Raw genomic sequence first — 23,781 nt, 5'->3', positions numbered from 1 at the left:
TCGTGACCACCCTCAAAAAATTGAAAAATCCACCCAAAACCTAAAAAAATTGAAATTATTAAATGAAAAACTTCTTTTGGCCATATCTCCTAAACTAAGCGTCCTAGAGCGAAAAGGACGATAATTCGTGACCATCCACCCAAAACCTAAAAAAATTGAAATTTTTATATGAAAAACTTCTTTTGGCCATATCTCCTTAAATATGCGTCCTAGAGCGAAAAAGACGATAATTCGTGACCACCCTCAAAAAATTGAAAAATCCACCCAAAACCTAACAAAATTGAAATTTTTATATGAAAAACTTCTTTTGGCCATATCTCCTTAAATATACGTCCTAGAGCGAAAAGGACGATAATTCGTGACCACCATCAAAAAATTGAAAAATCCACCCAAAACCTAAAAAAAATTGAAATTTTTATATGAAAAACTTCTTTTGGCCATATCTCCTGAACTAAGCGTCCTAGAGCGAAAAGGACCATAATTCGTGACCACCCTCAAAAAATTGAAAAATCCACCCAAAACCTAAAAAAATTTAAATTTTTATACGAAAAACTTCTTTTGGCCATATCTCCTTAAATATGCGTCCTAGAGCGAAAAGGACGATAATTCGTGACCACCCTCAAAAAATTGAAATTTTTATATGAAAAACTTCTTTTGGCCATATCTCCTTAAATATGCGTCCTAGAGCGAAAAGGACGATAATTCGTGATCACCCTCAAAAAATTGAAAAATCCACCCAATACCTAAAAAAATTGAAATTTTTATATGAAAAACTTCTTTTGGCCATATCTCCTTAAATATGCGTCCTAGAGCGAAAAGGACGATAATTCGTGACCACCGTCAAAAAATTTAAAAATCCACCCAAAACCTAAAAAAATTGAAATTTTTATATGAAAAACTTCGTTTGGCTATATCTTCTTAAATAGGCGTCCTAGAGCGAAAAGGACGATAATTCATGACCACCCTCAAAAAATTGAAAAATCCACCCAAAACCTAAAAAAATTGAAATTTTTATATGAAAAACTTCTTTTGGCCATATCTCCTTAAATATGCGTCCTAGAGCGAAAAGGACGATAATTCGTGACCACCCTCAAAAAATTGAAAAATCCAACCAAAACTTAAAAAAATTGAAATTTTTATATGAAAAACTTCTTTTGGCCATATCTCCTTAAATATGCGTCCTAGAGCGAAAAAGACGATAATTCGTGACCACCCTCAAAAAATTGAAAAATCCACCCAAATCCTAAAAAAATTGAAATTATTATATGAAAAACGTCTTTTGGCCATATCTCCTGAACTAAGCGTCCTAGAGCGAAAAGGACGATAATTCGTGACCACCCTCAAAAAATTGAAAAATCCACCCAAAACTTAAAAAAATTGAAATTTTTATATGAAAAACTTCTTTTGGCCATATGTCCTTAAATATGCGTCCTAGAGCGAAAAAGACGATAATTCGTGACCACCCTCAAAAAATTGAAAAATCCACCCAAAACCTAAAAAAATTGAAATTTTTATATGAAAAACTTCTTTTGGCCATATCTCCTGAACTAAGCGTGCTAGAGCGAAAAGGACAATAATTCGTGACCACCCTCAAAAAATTGAAAAATCCACCCAAAACCTAAAAAAATTGAAATTTTTATATGAAAAACTTCTTTTGGCCATATCTCCTAAACTAAGCGTCCTAGAGCGAAAAGGACGATAATTCGTGACCACCCTCAAAAAATTGAAAAATCCACCCAAAACCTAAAAAAATTGAAATTTTTATATGAAAAACTTCTTTTGGCCATATCTCCTTAAATATGCGTCCTAGAGCGAAAAGGACGATAATTCGTGACCACCATCAAAAAATTGAAAAATCCACCCAAAACCTAAAAAAATTGAAATTTTTATATGAAAAACTTCTTTTGGCCATATCTTCATAAATAGGCGTCCTAGAGCGAAAAGGACGATAATTCATGACCACCCTCAAAAAATTGAAAAATCCACCCAAAACCTAAAAAAATTGAAATTTTTATATGAAAAACTTCTTTTGGCCATATCTCCTGACCTAAGCGTCCTAGAGCGAAAAGGACGATAATTCGTGACCACCCTCAAAAAATTGAAAAATCCACCCAAAACCTAAAAAAATTGAAATTTTTATATGAAAAACTTCTTTTGGCCATATCTCCTAACCTAAGCGTCCTAGAGCGAAAAGGACGATATTTCGTGACCATCCACCCAAAACCTAAAAAAATTGAAATTTTTATATGAAAAACTTCTTTTGGCCATATCTCCTTAAATATGCGTCCTAGAGCGAAAAGGACGATAATTCGTGACCACCCTCAAAAAATTGAAAAACCCACCCAAAACCTAAAAAAAAATGAAATTTTTATATGAAAAACTTGTTTTGGCCATATCTCCTTAAATATGCGTCCTAGAGCGAATAGGACGATAATTCGTGACCACCCTCAAAAAATTGAAAAATCCACCCAAAACCCTAAAAAAATTGAAATTTTTATATGAAAAACTTCTTTTGGCCATATCTCCTAAACTCCTAAACAATAATTCGTGACCACCCTCAAAAAATTGAAAAATCCACCCAAAACCTAAAAAAATTGAAATTTTTATATGAAAAACTTCTTTTGGCCATATCTCCTTAAATATGCGTCCTAGAGCGAAAAGGACGATAATTCGTGATCACCCTCAAAAAATTGAAACATCCACCCAATACCTAAAAAAATTGAAATTTTTATATGAAAAACTTCTTTTGGCCATATCTCCTTAAATATGCGTCCTAGAGCGAAAAGGACGATAATTCGTGACCACCGTCAAAAAATTGAAAAATCCACCCAAAACCTAAAAAAATTGAAATTTTTATATGAAAAACTTCTTTTGGCCATATCTCCTTAAATATGCGTCCTAGAGCGAAAAGGACGATAATTCGTGACCACCCTCAAAAAATTGAAAAACCCACCCAAAACCTAAAAAAAATTGAAATTTTTATATGAAAAACTTGTTTTGGCCATATCTCCTTTAATATGCGTCCTAGAGCGAAAAGGACGATAATTCGTGACCACCCTCAAAAAATTGAAAAACCCACCCAAAACCTAAAAAAATTGAAATTTTTATATGAAAAGCTTGTTTTGGCCATATCTCCTTAAATATGCGTCCTAGAGCGAAAAGGACGATAATTCGTGACCACCCTCAAAAAATTTAAAAATCCACCCAAAACCTAAAAAAATTGAAATTTTTATATGAAAAACTTCTTTTGGCCATATCTCCTTAAATATACGTCCTAGAGCGAAAAGGACGATAATTCGTGACCACCATCAAAAATTTGAAAAATCCACCCAAAACCTAAAAAAATTGAAATTTTTATATGAAAAACTTCTTTTGGCCATATCTCCCGAACTAAGCGTCCTAGAGCGAAAAGGACAATAATTCGTGACCACCATCAAAAAATTGAAAAATACACCCAAAACCTAAAAAAAATTGAAATTTTTATATGAAAAACTTCTTTTGGCCATATCTCCTTAAATATGCGTCCTAGAGCGAAAAGGACGATAATTCGTGACCACCCTCAAAAAATTGAAAAATCCACCCAAAACCTAAAAAAATTTAAATTTTTATATGAAAAACTTCTTTTGGCCATATCTCCTTAAATATGCGTCCTAGAGCGAAAAGGACGATAATTCGTGATCACCCTCAAAAAATTGAAAAATCCACCCAATACCTAAAAAAATTGAAATTTTTATATGAAAAACTTCTTTTGGCCATATCTCCTTAAATATGCGTCCTAGAGCGAAAAGGACGATAATTCGTGACCACCGTCAAAAAATTTAAAAATCCACCCAAAACCTAAAAAAATTGAAATTTTTATATGAAAAACTTCGTTTGGCTATATCTTCTTAAATAGGCGTCCTAGAGCGAAAAGGACGATAATTCATGACCACCCTCAAAAAATTGAAAAATCCACCCAAAACCTAAAAAAATTGAAATTTTTATATGAAAAACTTCTTTTGGCCATATCTCCTTAAATATGCGTCCTAGACCGAAAAGGACGATAATTCGTGACCACCCTCAAAAAATTGAAAAATCCAACCAAAACTTAAAAAAATTGAAATTTTTATATGAAAAACTTCTTTTGGCCATATCTCCTTAAATATGCGTCCTAGAGCGAAAAAGACGATAATTCGTGACCACCCTCAAAAAATTGAAAAATCCACCCAAAACCTAAAAAAATTGAAATTATTATATGAAAAACGTCTTTTGGCCATATCTCCTGAACTAAGCGTCCTAGAGCGAAAAGGACGATAATTCGTGACCACCCTCAAAAAATTGAAAAATCCACCCAAAACTTAAAAAAATTGAAATTTTTATATGAAAAACTTCTTTTGGCCATATGTCCTTAAATATGCGTCCTAGAGCGAAAAAGACGATAATTCGTGACCACCATCAAAAAATTGAAAAATCCACCCAAAACCTAAAAAAATTGAAATTTTTATATGAAAAACTTCTTTTGGCCATATCTCCTGAACTAAGCGTGCTAGAGCGAAAAGGACAATAATTCGTGACCACCCTCAAAAAATTGAAAAATCCACCCAAAACCTAAAAAAAATTGAAATTTTTATATGAAAAACTTCTTTTGGCCATATCTAAACTAAGCGTCCTAGAGCGAAAAGGACGATAATTCGTGACCACCCTCAAAAAATTGAAAAATCCACCCAAAACCTAAAAAAATTGAAATTTTTATATGAAAAACTTCTTTTGGCCATATCTCCTTAAATATGCGTCCTAGAGCGAAAAGGACGATAATTCGTGACCACCCTAAAAAAATTGAAAAATCCACCCAAAACCTAAAAAAATTGAAATTTTTATATGAAAAACTTCTTTTGGCCATATCTCCTTAAATATGCGTCCTAGAGCGAAAAGGACGATAATTCGTGACCACCCTAAAAAAATTGAAAAATCCACCCAAAACCTAAAAAAATTGAAATTTTTATATGAAAAACTTCTTTTGGCCATATCTCCTTAAATATGCGTCCTAGAGCGAAAAGGACGATAATTCGTGACCACCATCAAAAAATTGAAAAATCCACCCAAAACCTAAAAAAATTGAAATTTTTATATGAAAAACTTCTTTTGGCCATATCTTCATAAATAGGCGTCCTAGAGCGAAAAGGACGATAATTCATGACCACCCTCAAAAAATTGAAAAATCCACCCAAAACCTAAAAAAATTGAAATTTTTATATGAAAAACTTCTTTTGGCCATATCTCCTGACCTAAGCGTCCTAGAGCGAAAAGGACGATAATTCGTGACCACCCTCAAAAAATTGAAAAATCCACCCAAAACCTAAAAAAATTGAAATTTTTATATGAAAAACTTCTTTTGGCCATATCTCCTAACCTAAGCGTCCTAGAGCGAAAAGGACGATAATTCGTGACCATCCACCCAAAACCTAAAAAAATTGAAATTTTTATATGAAAAACTTCTTTTGGCCATATCTCCTTAAATATGCGTCCTAGAGCGAAAAGGACGATAATTCGTGACCACCCTCAAAAAATTGAAAAACCCACCCAAAACCTAAAAAAAAATGAAATTTTTATATGAAAAACTTGTTTTGGCCATATCTCCTTAAATATGCGTCCTAGAGCGAATAGGACGATAATTCGTGACCACCATCAAAAAATTTAAAAATCCACCCAAAACCTAAAAAAATTGAAATTTTTATATGAAAAACTTCTTTTGGCCATATCTCCTAAACTCCTAAACAATAATTCGTGACCACCCTCAAAAAATTGAAAAATCCACCCAAAACCTAAAAAAATTGAAATTTTTATATGAAAAACTTCTTTTGGCCATATCTCCTTAAATATGCATCCTAGAGCGAAAAGGACGATAATTCGTGACCACCGTCAAAAAATTGAAAAATCCACCCAAAACCTAAAAAAATTGAAATTTTTATATGAAAAACTTCTTTTGGCCATATCTCCTTAAATATGCGTCCTAGAGCGAAAAGGACGATAATTCGTGACCACCCTCAAAAAATTGAAAAACCCACCCAAAACCTAAAAAAAATTGAAATTTTTATATGAAAAACTTGTTTTGGCCATATCTCCTTAAATATGCGTCCTAGAGCGAAAAGGACGATAATTCGTGACCACCCTCAAAAAATTGAAAAACCCACCCAAAACCTAAAAAAATTGAAATTTTTATATGAAAAGCTTGTTTTGGCCATATCTCCTTAAATATGCGTCCTAGAGCGAAAAGGACGATAAAAAAAAAATTTAAAAATCCACCCAAAACCTAAAAAAATTGAAATTTTTATATGAAAAACTTCTTTTGGCCATATCTCCTTAAATATACGTCCTAGAGCGAAAAGGACGATAATTCGTGACCACCATCAAAAATTTGAAAAATCCACCCAAAACCTAAAAAAATTGAAATTTTTATATGAAAAACTTCTTTTGGCCATATCTCCCGAACTAAGCGTCCTAGAGCGAAAAGGACAATAATTCGTGACCACCATCAAAAAATTGAAAAATCCACCCAAAACCTAAAAAAAATTGAAATTTTTATATGAAAAACTTCTTTTGGCCATATCTCCTTAAATATGCGTCCTAGAGCGAAAAGGACGATAATTCGTGACCACCCTCAAAAAATTGAAAAATCCACCCAAAACCTAAAAAAATTTAAATTTTTATATGAAAAACTTCTTTTGGCCATATCTCCTTAAATATGCGTCCTAGAGCGAAAAGGACGATAATTCGTGATCACCCTCAAAAAATTGAAAAATCCACCCAATACCTAAAAAATTGAAATTTTTATATGAAAAACTTCTTTTGGCCATATCTCCTTAAATATGCGTCCTAGAGCGAAAAGGACGATAATTCGTGACCACCGTCAAAAAATTTAAAAATCCACCCAAAACCTAAAAAAATTGAAATTTTTATATGAAAAACTTCGTTTGGCTATATCTTCTTAAATAGGCGTCCTAGAGCGAAAAGGACGATAATTCATGACCACCCTCAAAAAATTGAAAAATCCACCCAAAACCTAAAAAAATTGAAATTTTTATATGAAAAACTTCTTTTGGCCATATCTCCTTAAATATGCGTCCTAGACCGAAAAGGACGATAATTCGTGACCACCCTCAAAAAATTGAAAAATCCAACCAAAACTTAAAAAAATTGAAATTTTTATATGAAAAACTTCTTTTGGCCATATCTCCTTAAATATGCGTCCTAGAGCGAAAAAGACGATAATTCGTGACCACCCTCAAAAAATTGAAAAATCCACCCAAAACCTAAAAAAATTGAAATTATTATATGAAAAACGTCTTTTGGCCATATCTCCTGAACTAAGCGTCCTAGAGCGAAAAGGACGATAATTCGTGACCACCCTCAAAAAATTGAAAAATCCACCCAAAACTTAAAAAAATTGAAATTTTTATATGAAAAACTTCTTTTGGCCATATGTCCTTAAATATGCGTCCTAGAGCGAAAAAGACGATAATTCGTGACCACCATCAAAAAATTGAAAAATCCATCCAAAACCTAAAAAAATTGAAATTTTTATATGAAAAACTTCTTTTGGCCATATCTCCTGAACTAAGCGTGCTAGAGCGAAAAGGACAATAATTCGTGACCACCCTCAAAAAATTGAAAAATCCACCCAAAACCTAAAAAAAATTGAAATTTTTATATGAAAAACTTCTTTTGGCCATATCTCCTAAACTAAGCGTCCTAGAGCGAAAAGGACGATAATTCGTGACCACCCTCAAAAAATTGAAAAATCCACCCAAAACCTAAAAAAATTGAAATTTTTATATGAAAAACTTCTTTTGGCCATATCTCCTTAAATATGCGTCCTAGAGCGAAAAGGACGATAATTCGTGACCACCATCAAAAAATTGAAAAATCCACCCAAAACCTAAAAAAATTGAAATTTTTATATGAAAAACTTCTTTTGGCCATATCTCCTTAAATATGCGTCCTAGAGCGAAAAGGACGATAATTCGTGACCACCCTAAAAAAATTGAAAAATCCACCCAAAACCTAAAAAAATTGAAATTTTTATATGAAAAACTTCTTTTGGCCATATCTTCTTAAATAGGCGTCCTAGAGCGAAAAGGACGATAATTCATGACCACCCTCAAAAAATTGAAAAATCCACCCAAAACCTAAAAAAATTGAAATTTTTATATGAAAAACTTCTTTTGGCCATATCTCCTGACCTAAGCGTCCTAGAGCGAAAAGGACGATAATTCGTGACCACCCTCAAAAAATTGAAAAATCCACCCAAAACCTAAAAAAATTGAAATTTTTATATGAAAAACTTATTTTGGCCATATCTCCTAACCTAAGCGTCCTAGAGCGAAAAGGACGATAATTCGTGACCATCCACCCAAAACCTAAAAAAATTGAAATTTTTATATGAAAAACTTCTTTTGGCCATATCTCCTTAAATATGCGTCCTAGAGCGAAAAGGACGATAGTTCGTGACCACCCTCAAAAAATTGAAAAACCCACCCAAAACCTAAAAAAAAAATGAAATTTTTATATGAAAAACTTGTTTTGGCCATATCTCCTTAAATATGCGTCCTAGAGCGAAAAGGACGATAATTCGTGACCACCCTCAAAAAATTGAGAAATCCACCCAAAACCTAAAAAATTGAAATTTTTATATGAAAAACTTCTTTTGGCCATATCTCCTTAAATATACTTCCTAGAGCGAAAAGGACGATAATTCGTGACCAGCATCAAAAATTTGAAAAATCCACCCAAAACCTAAAAAAATTGAAATTTTTATATGAAAAACTTCTTTTGGCCATATCTCCCGAACTAAGCGTCCTAGAGCGAAAAGGACAATAATTCGTGACCACCCTCAAAAAATTGAAAAATCCACCCAAAACCTAAAAAAAATTGAAATTTTTATATGAAAAACTTCTTTTGGCCATATCTCCTAAACTAAGCGTCCTAGAGCGAAAAGGACGATAATTCGTGACCACCCTAAAAAAATTGAAAAATCCACCCAAAACCTAAAAAAATTTAAATTTTTATATGAAAAACTTCTTTTGGCCATATCTCCTTAAATATGCGTCCCAGAGCGAATAGGACGATAATTCGTGACCACCATCAAAAAATTTAAAAATCCACCCAAAACCTAAAAAAATTGAAATTTTTATATGAAAAACTTCTTTTGGCCATATCTCCTAAACTCCTAAACAATAATTCGTGACCACCCTCAAAAAATTGAAAAATCCACCCAAAACCTAAAAAAAATTGAAATTTTTATATGAAAAACTTCTTTTGGCCATATCTCCTTAAATATGCGTCCTAGAGCGAAAAGGACGATAATTCGTGACCACCGTCAAAAAATTGAAAAATCCACCCAAAACCTAAAAAAATTGAAATTTTTATATGAAAAACTTCTTTTGGCCATATCTCCTTAAATATGCGTCCTAGAGCGAAAAGGACGATAATTCGTGACCACCCTCAAAAAATTGAAAAACCCACCCAAAACCTAAAAAAAATTGAAATTTTTATATGAAAAACTTGTTTTGGCCATATCTCCTTAAATATGCGTCCTAGAGCGAAAAGGACGATAATTCGTGACCACCCTCAAAAAATTGAAAAACCCACCCAAAACCTAAAAAAATTGAAATTTTTATATGAAAAGCTTGTTTTGGCCATATCTCCTTAAATATGCGTCCTAGAGCGAAAAGGACGATAATTCGTGACCACCCTCAAAAAATTTAAAAATCCACCCAAAACCTAAAAAAATTGAAATTTTTATATGAAAAACTTCTTTTGGCCATATCTCCTTAAATATACGTCCTAGAGCGAAAAGGACGATAATTCGTGACCACCATCAAAAATTTGAAAAATCCACCCAAAACCTAAAAAAATTGAAATTTTTATATGAAAAACTTCTTTTGGCCATATCTCCCGAACTAAGCGTCCTAGAGCGAAAAGGACAATAATTCGTGACCACCATCAAAAAATTGAAAAATCCACCCAAAACCTAAAAAAAATTGAAATTTTTATATGAAAAACTTCTTTTGGCCATATCTCCTAAACTAAGCGTCCTAGAGCGAAAAGGACGATAATTCGTGACCACCCTAAAAAAATTTAAAAATCCACCCAAAACCTAAAAAAATTTAAATTTTTATATGAAAAACTTCTTTTGGCCATATCTCCTTAAATATGCGTCCTAGAGCGAAAAGGACGATAATTCGTGACCACCATCAAAAAATTGAAAAATCCACCCAAAACCTAAAAAAATTTAAATTTTTATATGAAAAACTTCTTTTGGCCATATCTCCTTAAATATGCGTCCCAGAGCGAATAGGACGATAATTCGTGACCACCATCAAAAAATTTAAAAATCCACCCAAAACCTAAAAAAATTGAAATTTTTATATGAAAAACTTCTTTTGGCCATATCTCCTAAACTCCTAAACAATAATTCGTGACCACCCTCAAAAAATTGAAAAATCCACCCAAAACCTAAAAAAAATTGAAATTTTTATATGAAAAACTTCTTTTGGCCATATCTCCTTAAATATGCGTCCTAGAGCGAAAAGGACGATAATTCGTGACCACCGTCAAAAAATTGAAAAATCCACCCAAAACCTAAAAAAATTGAAATTTTTATATGAAAAACTTCTTTTGGCCATATCTCCTTAAATATGCGTCCTAGAGCGAAAAGGACGATAATTCGTGACCACCCTCAAAAAATTGAAAAACCCACCCAAAACCTAAAAAAAATTGAAATTTTTATATGAAAAACTTGTTTTGGACATATCTCCTTAAATATGCGTCCTAGAGCGAAAAGGACGATAATTCGTGACCACCCTCAAAAAATTGAAAAACCCACCCAAAACCTAAAAAAATTGAAATTTTTATATGAAAAGCTTGTTTTGGCCATATCTCCTTAAATATGCGTCCTAGAGCGAAAAGGACGATAATTCGTGACCACCCTCAAAAAATTTAAAAATCCACCCAAAACCTAAAAAAATTGAAATTTTTATATGAAAAACTTCTTTTGGCCATATCTCCTTAAATATACGTCCTAGAGCGAAAAGGACGATAATTCGTGACCACCATCAAAAATTTGAAAAATCCACCCAAAACCTAAAAAAATTGAAATTTTTATATGAAAAACTTCTTTTGGCCATATCTCCCGAACTAAGCGTCCTAGAGCGAAAAGGACAATAATTCGTGACCACCATCAAAAAATTGAAAAATCCACCCAAAACCTAAAAAAAATTGAAATTTTTATATGAAAAACTTCTTTTGGCCATATCTCCTAAACTAAGCGTCCTAGAGCGAAAAGGACGATAATTCGTGACCACCCTAAAAAAATTGAAAAATCCACCCAAAACCTAAAAAAATTTAAATTTTTATATGAAAAACTTCTTTTGGCCATATCTCCTTAAATATGCGTCCTAGAGCGAAAAGGACGATAATTCGTGACCACCATCAAAAAATTGAAAAATCCACCCAAAACCTAAAAAAATTGAAATTTTTATATGAAAAACTTCTTTTGGCCATATCTCCTAAACTAAGCGTCCTAGAGCGAAAAGGACGATAATTCGTGACCATCCACCCAAAACCTAAAAAACTTGAAATTTTTATATGAAAAACTTCTTTTGGCCATATCTCCTTAAATATGCGTCCTAGAGCGAAAAGGACGATAATTCGTGACCACCCTCAAAAAATTGAAAAATCCACCCAAAACCTAAAAAAATTGAAATTTTTATATGAAAAACTTCTTTTGGCCATATCTCCTAAACTAAGCGTCCTAGAGCGAAAAGGACGATAATTCGTGACCACCCTCAAAAAATTGAAAAATCCGCCCAAAACCTAAAAAAATTGAAATTTTTATATGAAAAACTTCTTTTGGCCATATCTCCTTAAATATGCGTCCTAGAGCGAAAAGGACGATAATTCGTGACCACCATGAAAAAATTGAAAAATCCACCCAAAACTTAAAAAAATTGAAATTTTTATATGAAAAACTTCTTTTTGCCATATCTCCTAAACTAAGCGTCCTAGAGCGAAAAGGACGATAATTCGTGACCATCCACCCAAAACCTAAAAAACTTGAAATTTTTATATGAAAAACTTCTTTTGGCCATATCTCCTTAAATATGCGTCCTAGAGCGAAAAGGACGATAATTCATGACCACCCTCAAAAAATTGAAAAATCCGCCCAAAACCTAAAAAAATTGAAATTTTTATATGAAAAACTTCTTTTGGCCATATCTCCTGACCTAAGCGTCCTAGAGCGAAAAGGACGATAATTCGTGACCATCCTCAAAAAATTGAAAAATCCACCCAAAACCTAAAAAAATTGAAATTTTTATATGAAAAACTTCTTTTGGCCATATCTCCTTAAATATGCGTCCTAGAGCGAAAAAGACGATAATTCGTGACCACCCTCAAAAAATTGAAAAATCCACCCAAAACCTAAAAAAATTGAAATTTTTATATGAAAAACTTCTTTTGGCCATATCTCCTGAACTAAGCGTCCTAGAGCGAAAAGGACAATAATTCGTTACCACCCTCAAAAAAATTGAAAAATCCCCCCAAAACCTAAAAAAAATTGAAATTTTTATATGAAAAACTTCTTTTGGCCATATCTCCTAAACTAAGCGTCCTAGAGCGAAAAGGACGATAATTCGTGACCACCCTCAAAAAATTTAAAAATCCACCCAAAACCTAAAAAAATTGAAATTTTTATATGAAAAACTTCTTTTGGCCATATCTCCTTAAATATACGTCCTAGAGCGAAAAGGACGATAATTCGTGACCACCATCAAAAATTTGAAAAATCCACCCAAAACCTAAAAAAATTGAAATTTTTATATGAAAAACTTCTTTTGGCCATATCTCCCGAACTAAGCGTCCTAGAGCGAAAAGGACAATAATTCGTGACCACCATCAAAAAATTGAAAAATCCACCCAAAACCTAAAAAAAATTGAAATTTTTATACGAAAAACTTCTTTTGGCCATATCTCCTTAAATATGAGTCCTAGAGCGAAAAGGACGATAATTCGTGACCACCCTCAAAAAATTGAAAAATCCACCCAAAACCTAAAAAAATTGAAATTTTTATATGAAAAACTTCTTTTGGCCATATCTCATTAAATATGCGTCCTAGAGCGAAAAGGACGATAATTCGTGATCACCCTCAAAAAATTAAAAATCCACCCAATACCTAAAAAAATTGAAATTTTTATATGAAAAACTTTTTTTGGCCATATCTCCTTAAATACGCGTCCTAGAGCGAAAAGGACGATAATTCGTGACCACCGTCAAAAAATTGAAAAATCCACCCAAAACCTAAAAAAATTGAAATTTTTATATGAAAAACTTCTTTTGGCCATATCTCCTTAAATATGCGTCCTAGAGCGAAAAGGACGATAATTCGTGACCACCCTCAAAAAAATGAAAAATCCACCCAAAACCTAAAAAAATTGAAATTTTTATATGAAAAACTTCTTTTGGCCATATCTCCTTAAATATGCGTCCTAGAGCGAAAAGGACAATAATTCACCCTCAAAAAATTGAAAAATCCACCCAAAACCTAAAAAAATGAAATTTTTATATGAAAAACTTCTTTTGGCCATATCTCCTGAACTAAGCGTCCTAGAGCGAAAAGGACGATAATTCGTGACCACCCTCAAAAAATTGAAAAATCCACCCAAAACCTAAAAAAATTTAAATTTTTATATGAAAAACTTCTTTTGGCCATATCTCCTAAACTAAGCGTCCTAGAGCGAAAAGGACGGTAATTCGTGACCATCCACCCAAAACCTAAAAAACTTGAAATTTTTATATGAAAAACTTCTTTTGGCCATATCTCCTTAAATATGCGTCCTAGAGCGAAAAGGACGATAATTCGTCACCACCATCAAAAATTTGAAAAATCCACCCAAAACCTAAAAAAATTGAAATTTTTATATGAAAAACTTCTTTTGGCCATTTCTCCCGAACTAAGCGTCCTAGAGCGAAAAGGACAATAATTCGTGACCACCCTCAAAAAATTGAAAAATCCACCCAAAACCAAAAAAAAATTGAAATTTTTATATGAAAAACTTCTTTTGGCCATATCTCCTAAACTAAGCGTCCTAGAGCGAAAAGGACGATAATTCGTGACCACCCTAAAAAAATTGAAAAATTCACCCAAAACCTAAAAAAATTTAAATTTTTATATGAAAAACTTGTTGTGGCCATATCTCCTTAAATATGCGTCCTAGAGCGAAAAGGACGATAATTCGTGACCACCCTCAAAAAATTGAAAAATCCACCCAAAACCTAAAAAAATTGAAATTTTTATATGAAAAACTTCTTTTGGCCATATCTCATTAAATATGCGTCCTAGAGCGAAAAGGACGATAATTCGTGATCACCCTCAAAAAATTAAAAATCCACCCAATACCTAAAAAAATTGAAATTTTTATATGAAAAACTTTTTTTGGCCATATCTCCTTAAATACGCGTCCTAGAGCGAAAAGGACGATAATTCGTGACCACCGTCAAAAAATTGAAAAATCCACCCAAAACCTAAAAAAATTGAAATTTTTATATGAAAAACTTCTTTTGGCCATATCTCCTTAAATATGCGTCCTAGAGCGAAAAGGACGATAATTCGTGACCACCCTCAAAAAAATGAAAAATCCACCCAAAACCTAAAAAAATTGAAATTTTTATATGAAAAACTTCTTTTGGCCATATCTCCTTAAATATGCGTCCTAGAGCGAAAAGGACAATAATTCACCCTCAAAAAATTGAAAAATCCACCCAAAACCTAAAAAAATGAAATTTTTATATGAAAAACTTCTTTTGGCCATATCTCCTGAACTAAGCGTCCTAGAGCGAAAAGGACGATAATTCGTGACCACCCTCAAAAAATTGAAAAATCCACCCAAAACCTAAAAAAATTTAAATTTTTATATGAAAAACTTCTTTTGGCCATATCTCCTAAACTAAGCGTCCTAGAGCGAAAAGGACGGTAATTCGTGACCATCCACCCAAAACCTAAAAAACTTGAAATTTTTATATGAAAAACTTCTTTTGGCCATATCTCCTTAAATATGCGTCCTAGAGCGAAAAGGACGATAATTCGTCACCACCATCAAAAATTTGAAAAATCCACCCAAAACCTAAAAAAATTGAAATTTTTATATGAAAGACTTCTTTTGGCCATTTCTCCCGAACTAAGCGTCCTAGAGCGAAAAGGACAATAATTCGTGACCACCCTCAAAAAATTGAAAAATCCACCCAAAACCAAAAAAAAATTGAAATTTTTATATGAAAAACTTCTTTTGGCCATATCTCCTAAACTAAGCGTCCTAGAGCGAAAAGGACGATAATTCGTGACCACCCTAAAAAAATTGAAAAATTCACCCAAAACCTAAAAAAATTTAAATTTTTATATGAAAAACTTGTTGTGGCCATATCTCCTTAAATATGCGTCCTAGAGCGAAAAGGACGATAATTCGTGACCACCATCAAAAAATTGAAAAATCCACCCAAAACCTAAAAAAATTGAAATTTTTATATGAAAAACTTCTTTTGGCCATATCTCCTAAACTAAGCGTCCTAGAGCGAAAAGGACGATAATTCGTGACCATCCACCCAAAACCTAAAAAACTTGAAATTTTTATATGAAAAACTTCTTTTGGCCATATCTCCTTAAATATGCGTCCTAGAGCGAAAAGGACGATAATTCGTCACCACCATCAAAAATTTGAAAAATCCACCCAAAACCTAAAAAAATTGAAATTTTTATATGAAAAACTTCTTTTGGCCATTTCTCCCGAACTAAGCGTCCTAGAGCGAAAAGGACAATAATTCGTGACCACCCTCAAAAAATTGAAAAATCCACCCAAAACCAAAAAAAAATTGAAATTTTTATATGAAAAACTTCTTTTGGCCATATCTCCTAAACTAAGCGTCCTAGAGCGAAAAGGACGATAATTCGTGACCACCCTAAAAAAATTGAAAAATTCACCCAAAACCTAAAAAAATTTAAATTTTTATATGAAAAACTTGTTGTGGCCATATCTCCTTAAATATGCGTCCTAGAGCGAAAAGGACGATAATTCGTGACCACCATCAAAAAATTGAAAAATCCACCCAAAACCTAAAAAAATTGAAATTTTTATATGAAAAACTTCTTTTGGCCATATCTCCTAAACTAAGCGTCCTAGAGCGAAAAGGACGATAATTCGTGACCATCCACCCAAAACCTAAAAAACTTGAAATTTTTATATGAAAAACTTATTTTGGCCATATCTCCTTAAATATGCGTCCTAGAGCGAAAAGGACGATAATTCGTGACCACCCTCAAAAAATTGAAAAATCCACCCAAAACCTAAAATAATTGAAATTTTTATATGAAAAACTTCTTTTGGCCATATCTCCTTAAATATGCGTCCTAGAGCGAAAAGGACGATAATTCATGACCACCCTCAAAAAATTGAAAAATCCACCCAAAACCTAAAAAAATTGAAATTTTTATATGAAAAACTTCTTTTGGCCATATCTCCTTAAATATGCGTCCTAGAGCGAAAAGGACGATAATTCATGACCACCCTAAAAAAATTGAAAAATCCACCCAAAACCTAAAAAAATTGAAATTTTTATATGAAAAACTTCTTTTGGCCATATCTCCTTAAATATGCGTCCTAGAGCGAAAAGGACGATAATTCGTGACCACCATCAAAAAATTGAAAAATCCACCCAAAACCTAAAAAAATATGAAAAACTTCTTTTGGCCATATCTCCTTAAATATGCGTCCTAGAGCGAAAAGGACGATAATTCGTGACCACCATCAAAAAATTGAAAAATCCACCCAAAACCTAAAAAAATTGAAATTTTTATATGAAAAACTTCTTTTGGCCATATCTCCTTAAATATGCGTCCTAGAGCGAAAAGGACGATAATTCGTGACCACCCTCAAAAAATTGAAAAATCCACCCAAAACCTAAAAATTTAAATTTTTATATGAAAAACTTCTTTTGGCCATATCTCCTTAAATATGCGTCCTAGAGCGAAAAGGACGATAATTCGTGATCACCCTCAAAAAATTAAAAATCCACCCAATACCTAAAAAAATTGAAATTTTTATATGAAAAACTTTTTTTGGCCATATCTCCTTAAATATGCGTCCTAGAGCGAAAAGGACGATAATTCGTGACACCGTCAAAAAATTGAAAAATCCACCCAAAACCTAAAAAAATTAAATTTTTATATGAAAAACTTCTTTTGGCCATATCTCCTTAAATATGCGTCCTAGAGCGAAAAGGACGATAATTCGTGATCACCCTCAAAAAATTAAAAATCCACCCAATACCTAAAAAAATTGAAATTTTTATATGAAAAACTTCTTTTGGCCATATCTCCTTAAATATGCGTCCTAGAGCGAAAAGGACGATAATTCGTGATCACCCTCAAAAAATTAAAAATCCACCCAATACCTAAAAAAATTGAAATTTTTATATGAAAAACTTTTTTTGGCCATATCTCCTTAAATATGCGTCCTAGAGCGAAAAGGACGATAATTCGTGACACCGTCAAAAAATTGAAAAATCAACCCAAAACCTAAAAAAATTGAAATTTTTATATGAAAAACTTCTTTTGGCCATATCTCCTGAACTAAGCGTCCTAGAGCGAAAAGGACGATAATTCGTGACCACCCTCAAAAAATTGAAAAATCCACCCAAAACCTAAAAAAATTGAAATTTTTATATGAAAAACTTCTTTTGGCCATATCTCCTTAAATATGCGTCCTAGAGCGAAAAGGACGATAATTCGTGACCACCCTCAAAAAATTGAAAAATCCACCCAAAACCTAAAAAATTTAAATTTTTATATGAAAAACTTCTTTTGGCCATATCTCCTTAAATATGCGTCCTAGAGCGAAAAGGACGATAATTCGAGATCACCCTCAAAAAATTAAAAATCCACCCAATACCTAAAAAAATTGAAATTTTTATATGAAAAACTTTTTTTGGCCATATCTCCTTAAATATGCGTCCTAGAGCGAAAAGGACGATAATTCGTGACACCGTCAAAAAATTGAAAAATCCACCCAAAACCTAAAAAAATTGAAATTTTTATATGAAAAACTTCTTTTGGCCATATCTCCTTAAATATGCGTCCTAGAGCGAAAAGGACAATAAATCATGACCACCCTCAAAAAATTGAAAAATCCACCCAAAACCTAAAAAAATTTAAATTTTTATATGAAAAACTTCTTTTGGCCATATCTCCTGAACTAAGCGTCCTAGAGCGAAAAGGACGTGACCACCCTCAAAAAATTGAAAAATCCACCCAAAACCTAAAAAAATTGAAATTTTTATATGAAAAACTTCTTTTGGCCATATCTCCTAAACTAAGCGTCCTAGAGCGAAAAGGACGATAATTCGTGACCATCCACCCAAAACCTAAAAAACTTGAAATTTTTATATGAAAAACTTCTTTTGGCCATATCTCCTTAAATATGCCTCCTAGAGCGAAAAGGACGATAATTCGTGACCACCATCAAAAATTTGAAAAATCCACCCAAAACCTAAAAAAATTGAAATTTTTATATGATAAACTTCTTTTGGCCATATCTCCTTAAATATGCGTCCTAGAGCGAAAAGGACAATAATTCGTGACCACCCTCAAAAAATGGAAAAATCCACCCAAAACCAAAAAAAAATTGAAATGTTTATATGAAAAACTTCTTTTGGCCATATCTCCTAAACTAAGCGTCCTAGAGCGAAAAGGACGATAATTCGTGACCACCATCAAAAAATTGAAAAATCCACCCAAAACCTAAAAAAATTTAAATTTTTATATGAAAAACTTGTTGTGGCCATATCTCCTTAAATATGCGTCCTAGAGCGAAAAGGACGACAATTCGTGACCACCATCAAAAAATTGAAAAATCCACCCAAAACCTAAAAAAATTGAAATTTTTATATGAAAAACTTCTTTTGGCCATATCTCCTAAACTAAGCGTCCTAGAGCGAAAAGGACGATAATTCGTGACCATCCACCCAAAACCTAAAAAACTTGAAACTTTTATATGAAAAACTTATTTTGGCCATATCTCCTTAAATATGCGTCCTAGAGCGAAAAGGACGATAATTCGTGACCACCCTCAAAAAATTGAAAAATCCACCCAAAACCTAAAAAAATTGAAATTTTTATATGAAAAACTTGTTTTGGCCATATCTCCTTAAATATGCGTCCTAGAGCGAAAAGGACGATAATTCATGACCACCCTCAAAAAATTGAAAAATCCACCCAAAACCTAAAAAAATTTAAATTTTTATATGAAAAACTTCTTTTGGCCATATCTCCTTAAATATGCGTCCTAGAGCGAAAAGGACGATAATTCGTGACCACCCTAAAAAAAATTGAAAAATCCACCCAAAACCTAAAAAAATTTAAATTTTTATATGAAAAACTTCTTTTGACCATATCTCCTTAAATATGCGTCCTAGAGCGAAAAGGACGATAATTCGTGACCACCATCAAAAAATTGAAAAATCCACCCAAAACCTAAAAAACTTGAAATTTTTATATGAAAAACTTCTTTTGGCCATATCTCCTTAAATATGCGTCCTAGAGCGAAAAGGACGATAATTCGTGACCACCCTCAAAAAATTGAAAAATCCACCCAAAACCTAAAAAAATTGAAATTTTTATATGAAAAACTTGTTTTGGCCATATCTCCTTAATATGCGTCCTAGAGCGAAAAGGACGATAATTCATGACCACCCTCAAAAAATTGAAAAATCCGCCCAAAACCTAAAAAAATTGAAATTTTTATATGAAAAACTTCTTTTGGCCATATCTCCTGACCTAAGCGTCCTAGAGCGAAAAGGACGATAATTCGTGACCACCCTCAAAAAATTGAAAAATCCACCCTAAACCTAAAAAAATTGAAATTTTTATATGAAAAACTTCTTTTGGCCATATCTCCTTAAATATGCGTCCTAGAGCGAAAAAGACTATAATTCGTGACCACCCTCAAAAAATTGAAAAATCCACCCAAAACCTAAAAAAATTGGAATTATTATATGAAAAACTTCTTTTGGCCATATCTCCTAAACTAAGCGTCCTAGAGCGAAAAGGACGATAATTCGTGACCATCCACCCAAAACCTAAAAAACTTGAAATTTTTATATGAAAAACTTCTTTTGGGCATATCTCCTTAAATATGCGTCCTAGAGCGAAAAGGACGATAATTCGTGACCACCCTCAAAAAATTGAAAAATCCACCCAAAACCTAAAAAAATTTAAATTTTTATATGAAAAACTTCTTTTGGCCATATCTCCTTAAATATGTGTCCTAGAGCGAAAAGGACGATAATTCGTGACCACCATCAAAAAATTGAAAAATCCACCCAAAACCTAAAAAATTTGAAATTTTTATATGAAAAACTTCTTTTGGCCATATCTCCTTAAATATGCGTCCTAGAGCGAAAAGGACGATAATTCGTGACCACCCTCAAAAAATTGAAAAATCAACCCAAAACCTAAAAAAATTGAAATTTTTATATGAAAAACTTCTTTTGGCCATATCTCCTTAAATATGCGTCCTAGAGCGAAAAGGACGATAATTCGTGACCACCATCAAAAAATTGAAAAATCCACCCAAAACCTAAAAAAATTGAAATTTTTATATGAAAAACTTCTTTTGGCCATATCTCCTGAACTAAGCGTCCTAGAGCGAAAAGGACGATAATTCGTGACCACCCTCAAAAAATTGAAAAATCCACCCAAAACCTAAAAAAATTGAAATTTTTATATGAAAAACTTCTTTTGGCCATATCTCCTTAAATATGCGTCCTAGAGCGAAAAGGACGATAATTCGTGACCACCCTCAAAAAATTGAAAAATCCACCCAAAACCTAAAAAAATTGAAATTTTTATATGAAAAACTTCTTTTGGCCATATCTCCTTAAATATGCGTCCTAGAGCGAAAAGGACGATAATTCGTGATCACCCTCAAAAAATTAAAAATCCACCCAATACCTAAAAAAATTGAAATTTTTATATGAAAAACATTTTTTGGCCATATCTCCTTAAATATGCGTCCTAGAGCGAAAAGGACGATAATTCGTGACCACCGTCAAAAAATTGAAAAATCCACCCAAAACCTAAAAAAATTGAAATTTTTATTTGAAAAACTTCTTTTGGCCATATCTCCTTAAATATGCGTCCTAGAGCGAAAAGGACGATAATTCGTGACCACCCTCAAAAAAATGAAAAATCCACCCAAAACCTAAAAAAATTGAAATTTTTATATGAAAAACTTCTTTTGGCCATATCTCCTAAACTAAGCGTCCTAGAGCGAAAAGGACGATAATTCGTGACCATCCACCCAAAACCTAAAAAAAATTGAAATTTTTATATGAAAAACTTGTTTTGGCCATATCTCCTTAAATATGCGTCCTAGAGCGAAAAGGACGATAATTCATGACCACCCTCAAAAAATTTAAAAATCCACCCAAAACCGAAAAAATTGAAATTTTTATATGAAAAACTTCTTTTGGCCATATCTTCTGACCTAAGCGTCCTAGAGCGAAAAGGACGATAATTCGTGACCACCCTCAAAAAATTGAAAAATCCACCCAAAACCTAAAAAAATTGAAATTTTTATATGAAAAACTTCTTTTGGCCATATCTCCTTAAATATGCGTCCTAGAGCGAAAAGGACGATAATTCGTGACCATCCACCCAAAACCTAAAAAACTTGAAATTTTTATATGAAAAACTTCTTTTGGCCTTATCTCCTTAAATATGCGTCCTAGAGCGAAAAGGACGATAATTCGTGACCACCCTCAAAAAATTGAAAAATCCACCCAAAACCTAAAAAAAATTGAAATTTTTATATGAAAAACTTCTTTTGGCCATATCTCCTAAACTAAGCGTCCTAGAGCGAAAAGGACGATAATTCGTGACCACCCTAAAAAAATTGAAAAATTCACCCAAAACCTAAAAAAATTTAAATTTTTATATGAAAAACTTGTTGTGGCCATATCTCCTTAAATATGCGTCCTAGAGCGAAAAGGACGATAATTCGTGACCACCCTCAAAAAATTGAAAAATCCACCCAAAACCTAAAAAAATTGAAATTTTTATATGAAAAACTTCTTTTGGCCATATCTTCTGACCTAAGCGTCCTAGAGCGAAAAGGACGATAATTCGTGACCACCCTCAAAAAATTGAAAAATCCACCCAAAACCTAAAAAAATTGAAATTTTTATATGGAAAACTTGTTGTGGCCATATCTCCTTAAATATGCGTCCTAGAGCGAAAATGACGATAATTCGTGACCACCCTCAAAAAATTGAAAAATCCACCCAAAACCTAAAAAAATTAAAATTTTTATATGAAAAACTTCTTTTGGCCATATCTCCTTAAATATGCGTCCTAGAGCGAAAAGGACGATAATTCGTGACCACCATCAAAAAATTGAAAAATCCACCCAAAACCTAAAAAAATTGAAATTTTTATATGAAAAACTTCTTTTGGCCATATCTCCTAAACTAAGCGTCCTAGAGCGAAAAGGACGATAATTCGTGACCATCCACCCAAAACCTAAAAAACTTGAAATTTTTATATGAAAAACTTCTTTTGGCCATATCTCCTTAAATATGCGTCCTAGAGCGAAAAGGACGATAATTCATGACCACCCTCAAAAAATTGAAAAATCCGCCCAAAACCTAAAAAAATTGAAATTTTTATATGAAAAACTTCTTTTGGCCATATCTCCTGACCTAAGCGTCCTAGAGCGAAAAGGACGATAATTCGTGACCACCCTCAAAAAATTGAAAAATCCACCCAAAACCTAAAAAAATTGAAATTTTTATATGAAAAACTTCTTTTGGCCATATCTCCTTAAATATGCGTCCTAGAGCGAAAAAGACGATAATTCGTGACCACCCTCAAAAAATTGAAAAATCCACCCAAAACCTAAAAAAATTGGAATTATTATATGAAAAACTTCTTTTGGCCATATCTCCTAAACTAAGCGTCCTAGAGCGAAAAGGACAATAATTCGTGACCACCCTCAAAAAATTGAAAAATCCACCCAAAACCAAAAAAAAATTGAAATTTGTATATGAAAAACTTCTTTTGGCCATATCTCCTAAACTAAGCGTCCTAGAGCGAAAAGGACGATAATTCGTGACCACCCTAAAAAAATTGAAAAATTCACCCAAAACCTAAAAAAATTTAAATTTTTATATGAAAAACTTGTTGTGGCCATATCTCCTTAAATATGCGTCCTAGAGCGAAAAGGACGATAATTCGTGACCACCCTCAAAAAATTGAAAAATCCACCCAAAACCAAAAAAATTTGAAATTTTTATATGAAAAACTTCTTTTGGCCATATCTCCTTAAATATGCGTCCTAGAGCGAAAAGGACGATAATTCATGACCACCCTCAAAAAATTGAAAAATCCACCCAAAACCTAAAAAAATTGAAATTTTTATATGAAAAACTTCTTTTGGCCATATCTTCTGACCTAAGCGTCCTAGAGCGAAAAGGACGATAATTCGTGACCACCCTCAAAAAATTGAAAAATCCACCCAAAACCTAAAAAAATTGAAATTTTTATATGAAAAACTTCTTTTGGCCATATCTCCTTAAATATGCGTCCTAGAGCGAAAAAGACGATAATTCGTGACCACCCTCAAAAAATTGAAAAATCCACCCAAAACCTAAAAAAATTGAAATTATTATATGAAAAACTTCTTTTGGCCATATCTCCT

This window comes from Haematobia irritans, chromosome 3 (assembly GCF_050003625.1).
Source record: "Haematobia irritans isolate KBUSLIRL chromosome 3, ASM5000362v1, whole genome shotgun sequence".
Lineage (NCBI taxonomy): Eukaryota > Metazoa > Arthropoda > Insecta > Diptera > Muscidae > Haematobia > Haematobia irritans.
The sequence above is the reverse complement of the archived record's forward strand: the minus strand, read 5'-3'. Positions refer to the sequence as shown.